Source organism: Centruroides vittatus, unplaced genomic scaffold, assembly GCF_030686945.1.
Source record: "Centruroides vittatus isolate TY-2023 unplaced genomic scaffold, ASM3068694v2 contig_597, whole genome shotgun sequence".
Lineage (NCBI taxonomy): Eukaryota > Metazoa > Arthropoda > Arachnida > Scorpiones > Buthidae > Centruroides > Centruroides vittatus.
In genome coordinates this window covers 16,918-26,174 of record NW_027122361.1, presented here as the reverse complement: position 1 = coordinate 26,174, position 9,257 = coordinate 16,918, and the positions used below count along the sequence as shown (strand labels likewise).

Below are 9,257 nucleotides of genomic sequence, written 5' to 3'. Positions count from 1 at the left end.
TTTCGGATGCTATATAAGCAACAGGATACCCAGTTGACGTAGTCTTCGTTGTTTTGTTTAACTCGCTCGTTTGTTGGATATAGCTCTACTGCCGTTTAGAACTGATCGAGTTCATCTCTGGACAAATAGGCTGAATTTCTTGTCGTCAGAATGTTCAGATCTGTATCAGAGAAATCACCCGAAGCTAGATGTTGTAAGACATCCGTGAAGGAACTGTCTGCGCTATTTTGTCTATGAGAATTATTAAGTTTAATGAACTTCTCAAAAGAATCAAATAAGAATGTAATATTTCTTTTGTAAAAACACTCGAGTGGAGAGAAGTATCTTTAACGAGAAGAAGCTGACGAAAATCACCAAACAAATCGATAAAGAATCCACCAAACGGCTCATATTTCTCGGGGTTTATCTCCCTCAATCTTCTCTCGATCATGTAAAGCACTCTTGCACCAATCATTGACATTTCATCGATGATGACGAATTTGAGAGAATTCATCTCAATCTGGAATCTCTGCGCAGCTTCTCCAAGTGGAGATCGAAATTTCGTACTAACGATAGGAAGACGAAGGAGAGAATGGATCGTAAAGCCGTCAATATTGATCGCTGCTGCTCCACGTTTAAAAAAAAACTTTTTAAACTTATTATTCTATAAAGATTCTTCATATTTGTTATGTATCTAGTTAGCGATAACATTTACCTTTTAAAATTACCGTTTTAATGCTTGTCATATTTTCCGACCACTAGATGACGCTTCTACACGTGCATGCAGGAAGCGACTAACACTTGACTTCGTGCATTCCTTGTCAACATTATAACTCTAGAATGAGTTGTCCGATCTTGAAGGAAGTTTCTAGGACGACTCAGCATCACTCGAGGATGAATTGGTTAAAATTTCAACTCTCAAAAATGAACCATGCTGAAGAAAAACGCGATCTTCCTTTTGACCCCTATCTCCAGTTCTACAAAAATGGATCAGTTTTGAGAGCTGAAATTTTAAACAGTTCATCTATGAGTGATGATGAGTCGTCTTAGAAAATTTCATCAAGGTCGGACAACTCATTCTAGAGTTATAATGTTGACAAAGAATGAATGAAGTCAAGTAATAGTCACTTCGTTCTGACAATAATATATAGGTGTGTTTAAAGGCGAAAGTGTCTTTAATACATAGACAATTATTCGTTTATACATTTAATTTTAACTATAAACGAGTGATGACAAAATTCGTTATAGAGTGCCACTAAAATTGTTGGCGTAAAGCAGAATAAATAGAAATTTCAAATGTGTATTCGTAAATCAACGAAACTTAAATTGTCGATTTGTATATTTGACTCTAGTAAATAGTTATATTTTAATCTGTAATTTAGAAACTGGAACCGAATCCAAGATATGATTTGATCTTTTTAAATAACTATTTTCTTACTCGTGACAATTATTTAAACTTGTATTAGGCTGATAAAAATTCAATGATACTAAACTATATTTCATATTCTTGGATGAAAATGAAAAGAAAAACTTTTATTATAATTTTCAGTCTTTTAATAAAATTTAAAAGATGTTCGTAAAATAGATTGACTTTTTCATAGAAAATCGCCGATAAAGTATTTCAACCGAACGGAAAAACTTTCTAAGAAAAAAGAAAAGGACGATATTCTTGTATACTTTTATTTATAATTATTTTTGTCAATATTTTGAATCACGAGTTTATTTTTAATTCTAATCCTGTTTTCGTAACAAATAACTGTCTTTAATAATTATATATAATATATATGTAGGAGAATTGAGTTTATGGAACTTTTTAACTACAAAATCAAATTTCATTTTATAAAAATTATGACGGGAAAAACTCACGAAGCAATCAATATTCATTTTACAGAGAATTTAATTATAAGTACAGTGTAAGGGATAATACCGACAATAGTCAACAAGAGATTCGCGTTTAGGTTGATCGGCAAAAGCTTGCTTATTGAAGACCGTTCTTCGCACCATTGCTGAGGCTCAAATCAAGTATGAAAAATTGGTTTGTTTTGTAAATGATATTGTAAAATGAATAAGGACGTTTATTTGTCACTGTTACTTCTTTGGATTATTTTTGTCAGTGGTAATCTTATATTACAAATCGGGTTTATCATCAACATCGGCAAATCTAACCTCACAATCGAAATCATAGTGGTTGTTTTCCATTTAGGTTTTAAATTTCTATTATTTTCCGATATTTGTCATTGTTGTTCTAACGTCGACAAAGTTGCTATCGATGTCATCGACGGCATTTACGATACGATTTTGAAGAGCGATGGTAAATGGATCGAAGAAAGAATATTTCGTTTTTGTACGATTCGCTTTGCAAAATTTGTCAAGATTTTCTGATTACAATATGTTTAAGCGATCTTGTACTGTATTAGCGTGCATACCTCCCGTGATGCAACTTTCTTTGGTGAACAACTGGACGCCATCATCTTATTTTCGAACACCTTTTCCTTCAATTTTCCTCCCTTTACAATTTTACAATGAAAATTATCACGTAGTGTCATCTATTCGCCAAGGAAGTAAACGAGCTTTAATCTACGACTAGGTATCATTTAGTACCCAACTCGAAGTTGCTACCGAGAAGCAGTGCAAAGATACCTTCCTACGCTATCCTTCCGAACCGGCGCAGTATGCCAGGTGGGCATCCTGCTGCGATTGACCTTTCTTCAGGTGGTGTCTATGTATCCCGTTATTGGGCATTGTTTCCTGCGAAGATCGGCAGCGGCGGTTCCGTTCTGAAGTTTGCCGTAGCAGTCTGCAACGGGAGTTTTCGTCTTGCTCCCATTGCCTTAAACCACCGACGGGCACCCGAGAGAGCGTGGCATTTGGGCCGCTGCACCTATCCCTACAGCTTTTCCCTCTATCTACATTTTATCTTACCCTTCTTTTTTTTAAGCCGGTTCTGCCAAGGCTCTCTTTCTTTTCGCTAGCACCTTTGGCCAGCACTTTAGTAGGAAACATGCAGAATACTATACAGCCCATCGGCAGCTGATTGTGTATAGGTTTGAAAAATAACAACAAATATGGTAAATAAACTTAGGTTCATCCTGGTACCTGTTTTATATTTGGCATTTTAAATTTAATTTTAAACTATAAATTGTAAGTCTTAGCGTCGGGTTATAAACTCCGTAACGTAACCGTATCCGTAAATGTTTGCTACACCGGATCTATAGAAATAGTTGTAAAATACCGTAAGACCGTTTCCTTATCTGTACAGAAACAAACTTTTTTCACGTCTTACGAAGCAGTCCATTGTGAGCATGCACAAAATCATCTACTAAAGTCGCCAGATCAAAGGCTATAATTATTTATTCATTTTATCATTTTCCTATTTTTATGATTAAAGTAACTCTTAAAATTTTATATTGTTTAGAAGTAGCATTGTCTGTCAAAAGCTATGTTTCAACCAGTTTGTTACTTTTGCTTGACCTGGCAATACACTGGCATCTAGGACTACGGGTGCGTTCGTTTATAGCGGACGCTCTGCATCTCCGCTAGTACAGGAGTGCGCTGCTGTTTGTAGGCATTTAGAACGCTGATAAAAGAAAGAAAGATGGCGGCGCCCGTTTTATCGATAGCAGGGTTTCTCATTTTCCGGTCTGTCGCTTGTCCCAGGATTTCACGAAAAAAAGTGAACTGTTTCCCGGAATGCAGGGTAATCCTGGGATATAATTATATCTCAAAAATAATTCTATCATTTGATTTCAAGATATTTTGTATTTTTCATTTTTTAAGGAGTAATTTAATACGTTCTGCAACCTCCAAAATCATAATAATGCTGTGTAAGATATATATCAAAAATTACCTTTGATTACGTAGAAATTTTCACAAATAGAAAAATTTGTTAAAGTTTGCTGGAAACTGCATATTTGTTTGCTGGTTTGCTGCAAGTTTGCTGGAAACTGCGATTCATATCATGTGGGTGGAATCGTCTTTAATGCATTTAAGAGATTAAGAGAAAACGGATGTTACGTGTTTTTTCACCCGTAGTCTGCAGATTTCTAGTTCGTTTTCCAGATTGTAGTACTTCTTTTGCTCTCTACCTCGGCTTGCTTTGATAGCGGTATCGAGCTTATAGCCCGATAATTCGGCAGTTCGTTTGTCTTCAATAATCGGGTTTATGAAGAAAAACTTCATACTCGTTTGTATCCTGACCCAATTTGCGCAACCCGACGTTACGCAGTTATTCAAGCTACTGGGCATAGTTAAAAATTAAGACAGCGTCGGTGTAATTATTCAATATATTACAGGATCTGCCAAGTAAAGAATTTTCAGAGTTCTACCACAAATAAGCTATTGACCGTTTGTGACGTGCCATAACGAGCAAAAATTTAAAAAACTAATAAGTAGATTTAAAATTAATAAATACAAATGTATTCTGACAGTTTATGAGTTAATTATACTTTCTATTTGCAAAATTTTCTCAACCTTAAACAAAATAAGAAAAAAGTGAACTTTTAAGAAATTTGCGGGATTTTCCGGGATATTTCCCGGGTTAAAAAAATAGCCGGAATCCCGTGATCCCGTTTGAGAAACTCTAATCGATAGTATCGTAATAGAAGGATCTATGATATTAAAATATGCGTTTTTAATGGCGATCCGAAGAAAGACGTACTAAAAGAATTATATGATTTAACATCATTAATATTTACGGTAGCATTTACCGGTGGGTCCGCTGAGCGCAGTTTCTCGACCACGAAGCAAATTCGTACATTGGCCAGGAACACTCGGCGGAGGAAAAATTGTCGTCGCTAGCGTCGCTTTCGATAGAAAAAAGCTTTCAAATACGTCGATGGAGTCGACGACCGGCGACTTTTACGATAAAGTAATTAACGACTTGGCGGAAAAAATCGCCGAATAAAGTTAGTTTGTAAAAAATTGAAAAAACAAGTTTTTCTATCATTGTTTGTATCGCATCAATTTGTATTATGTATGTATTATTTGCATTTTAGAACTAAAATACATAAATTGTTTATTTTTTGCCATTTCCAGTATTTATTTAAAATTTTTATGCAAATGTCATGTACCGGACAGGTCTGACCCGTCACGAAGACGCGAAAAAACGGTTAATTTAGAGAAAAATGTATTAGTTTATAAAAACATAGGTAAAAGTCGTTTGTAGTCGGACACCCATTGTTTACATCAAACTACCGGGCAGAAACCGTAAATCGCGGAAAGAAGTCGTCCTATGATCGGTGGAAGATCGAATTCGTCTTCGATTTTGATTTTTCTCGCGCTCCAGGTGATTGAGAGAGAATGACCAATCAAATGGACGAAAGAAAGAACGGAGATTGATATAATCTCCGACCAATCGAGGACACCCGGCACTCGGTTAACGTTCGAACAACCAAAACGCCGTTCAACGCGCAAAAAAAAAAAAAAAAAAAAAAACAGTTTCTCGTCTATTGTGCCAACCCGTAATCCGTGCCACTTCGGACTTAGACCGTGTCCCCGACGCCAACGGACGAAATCTTCCCGTGCCCTTCAGACTCGTCAACGCAACTGTCCCGGGGCCACCTTCGATCGACCATCGAAGAACCGCATCGACGCCCAGGATGTCCGAACGGCTGATTGTCCTAAAGCAAACTATTTTGTACATAGTATACGTTTATTTTATGTTTCATTTTTGTCGGTTTTTGTCAGATACGTCTCTTCCGCCACCACGCACGTACGAATGGACCCTAGGCCGTCACTGACGCGCAATTAACTAATTTCCCCTGGAAGTCTGGAAGTCGGCTTCTTACAGAAACACAGCTTCCCTATCACCAAATGTCACGGCACGCCACTGTTTTAGTGAGACATAGATGTCTATATATATATATATATATATATTTAATAATACAGTCAATGGTGTGCAATATCCTTATAAATTAATCAAAAGAATATTGACTGTAAAATGTAATAGTAAGAATGTGTTTTGAAAGTAAAATAAGTCAATACGTATTATTATTTTTTACATTAAAACGAGCAATTATTTATCGTGACATTATCACGATGCAGGTTGCAGTTTTTAATCAAATCACGTTAGCAGTTTAATTTTAAATATATGCTTTCCATTTCAAATTGGTAGTGACTTTACCCTGTACATCATATCTCGCTAATATTTATCCTGTTAACAATAGAGTCGTATCGGTCATTTATCTCAGCGGTCGGTAACCGATTGTCCGTGGACCATTAATGGTCCGCCAGAAAATTTGGGTGGTCTGTGGAGAAATTTGGACATTGATCGACTGAAGGTTACGCGAAGTATTACGAAAGAAATGCAAAATGCTTAGTTGCTTTTTTTCAGTCATTGGGGGTTTTCATTCGAATCTAAAACCAAATACGAAGTGATTGTTATCAATAAATAATGAACAATAAACAGTATTTTGAGTGCGATTGTCGTCCTTGTGGAAAAACGCTAAGAATCCATAAACTTATTTCAAATAAGCAGCAATGAACTTTAGGCTGGCAATAATAGTAGTAGTCAATATGAGTAGCACGAATCACAAAATTCCCATAGGATAACATGTATGAGTAGCACGAATCACAAAAATTTTAAATCCCATAGGATAACATGTATGAGTAGCACGAATCACAAAACTTTCTCGTACGATAACATGTATGAGTAGCACGAATCACAAAATTTTCCCGTACGATAACATGTATGAGTGGCACGAATCACAAAATTTTCTCGTACGATAACATGTATGAGTGGCACGAATCACAAAATTAGTTGATAATAATTTTTAGATCGCGAAATTTTTCAGATTGACTTACCTTGTTGAGTAAATTATTTTACTTTGTCGAGTAAATAATTTTTAGATCGCGAAATTTTTGACTTACCTTCTCGAGTAAATAACACACGCGTTTATAAGTTCGATATTAATTTAAGTGTTAGAAATTATTTTACTTTGTCGAGTAAATAATTTTTAGATCGCGAAATTTTTGACTTACCTTCTCGAGTAAATAACACACGCGTTTATAAGTTCGATATTAATTTAAGTGTTAGAAATTATTTTACTTTGTCGAGTAAATAATTTTTAGATCGCGAAATTTTTGACTTACCTTCTCGAGTAAATAACACACGCGTTTATAAGTTCGATATTAATTTAAGTGTTAGAAATTATTTTACTTTGTCGAGTAAATAATTTTTAGATCGCGAAATTTTTGACTTACCTTCTCGAGTAAATAACACACGCGTTTATAAGTTCGATATTAATTTAAGTGTTAGAAATTATTTTACTTTGTCGAGTAAATAATTTTTAGATCGCGAAATTTTTGACTTACCTTCTCGAGTAAATAACACACGCGTTTATAAGTTCGATATTAATTTAAGTGTTAGAAATTATTTTACTTTGTCGAGTAAATAATTTTTAGATCGCGAAATTTTTGACTTACCTTCTCGAGTAAATAACACACGCGTTTATAAGTTCGATATTAATTTAAGTGTTAGAAATTATTTTACTTTGTCGAGTAAATAATTTTTAGATCGCGAAATTTTTGACTTACCTTCTCGAGTAAATAACACACGCGTTTATAAGTTCGATATTAATTTAAGTGTTAGAAATTATTTTACTTTGTCGAGTAAATAATTTTTAGATCGCGAAATTTTTGACTTACCTTCTCGAGTAAATAACACACGCGTTTATAAGTTCGATATTAATTTAAGTGTTAGAAATTATTTTACTTTGTCGAGTAAATAATTTTTAGATCGCGAAATTTTTGACTTACCTTCTCGAGTAAATAACACACGCGTTTATAAGTTCGATATTAATTTAAGTGTTAGAAATTATTTTACTTTGTCGAGTAAATAATTTTTAGATCGCGAAATTTTTGACTTACCTTCTCGAGTAAATAACACACGCGTTTATAAGTTCGATATTAATTTAAGTGTTAGAAATTATTTTACTTTGTCGAGTAAATAATTTTTAGATCGCGAAATTTTCAGAGTAAGTTGGTTGACTTACTTTTGATATAATGTACAGATCACAAAATTGTTAAGTAAATAAATTTTCACCTTTTATAAATAATTTTTATTTATCAAGTATGGTAGAATTTATTTTATCTAGTCAACTTGCTAAGTGGAGCGCTAAACAAATTGACTAGGTAAAATAAATTTGTATTACAAAGAAATTTAAATCGCCTCGTCCCAGCGAAGACGTCTTCGTTCCACTCGATTGAGGATGGTTTCTTATCTACAAATAAATATTATTTGAGTACATATAGTAATTGCATACAAAACAATATTCGGATTCGTTTTGTGGCTCATCTGTAAGTTTTCTAAATAAATATATTATTTTAAAATAAGCACCCATCTGTAAGTTTTATCTAGAAAACATCTTTGTAAATTATTTTACTCACCATTAGCGGGCACGATTTTTTCTCGGAGAATACATTTAAAGAGCTAAACAGGAGAATAAAAATATTTTAAACAATGGTTGTCAGCGGTTTTAACTAAATAAATAAAAGTTAATTTACACAATGCTTCAAAATTATTGGTTTGAAGCCGATGCTCGAAAAGTTCTCGGCCACAACCGGGCCGCGTCCGGGTGATCCCAGGGATCTGGCGTATCCCCGGTATCTCCTGGCCACCGAGGAGGCACTATCTCCTCCTCGGCCCACCATTCCGCATAGCCGCCTGTTCGCTCGGCATCGGCACTTTTTATAGTTTTTTTTACTAATTTCAGCATGTCTCTCTTCACCCTCTTGTCTTCATTCTGTATATAAATGATCTTATTGTTTAAATTAATATAAATATTTTATCGCGTTGTGTGTATAGAAATAAATTATCTAACCGTCTTTCCTGCTGTAATTGTCGTAGTTATAAAATTCGAATTATATACTTCTCTCCACAAGTCACCCGCTATTTTTTTTCCCCCGCGGAAGGACTATTATTTCGGAATATTGAGATTTTTCAACTCTTTTTATAGCCTGCTCCACGCAGTTTCGATCAACTGTGTCTCTATTCTAAACATTTTATTTAAAATTATTTTTAATAAAAATAATAAAACGCTTACCATTATCAAGATGACTGTTGAGCTTACCATTGTCAAGATGAAATTCGGAGCTGTGAAACTCCTTGGTTTGCGCAATTATTTATACTCATTTTATTTTCCTTTAGGTTAATTTTTTATTGCGTTGTATATTAAATATTCTTCCTTGTACAATTTATCATTCTCGAACACGCTAAAGTTATTTCCGTAAACAAGATCTATGTTTCTCACGGGCTAAATTCTGGTATGTCAGATATTTAT

At 34.5% G+C, this 9,257-nt stretch overlaps 1 long non-coding RNA gene across 1 annotated transcript; it reads right to left on the bottom strand.

Moving 5' to 3' along the window:
- Positions 1 to 8,285: 8,285 nt before the first annotated feature.
- LOC136979233 (uncharacterized) lies at positions 8,286 to 8,834 on the bottom strand. The gene is made up of 2 exons (XR_010881360.1): positions 8,482 to 8,834; positions 8,286 to 8,407 (listed from the first exon to the last, which is right to left on the bottom strand). It is a non-coding gene; the product is annotated as an uncharacterized lncRNA (long non-coding RNA).
- Positions 8,835 to 9,257: the final 423 nt, after the last annotated feature.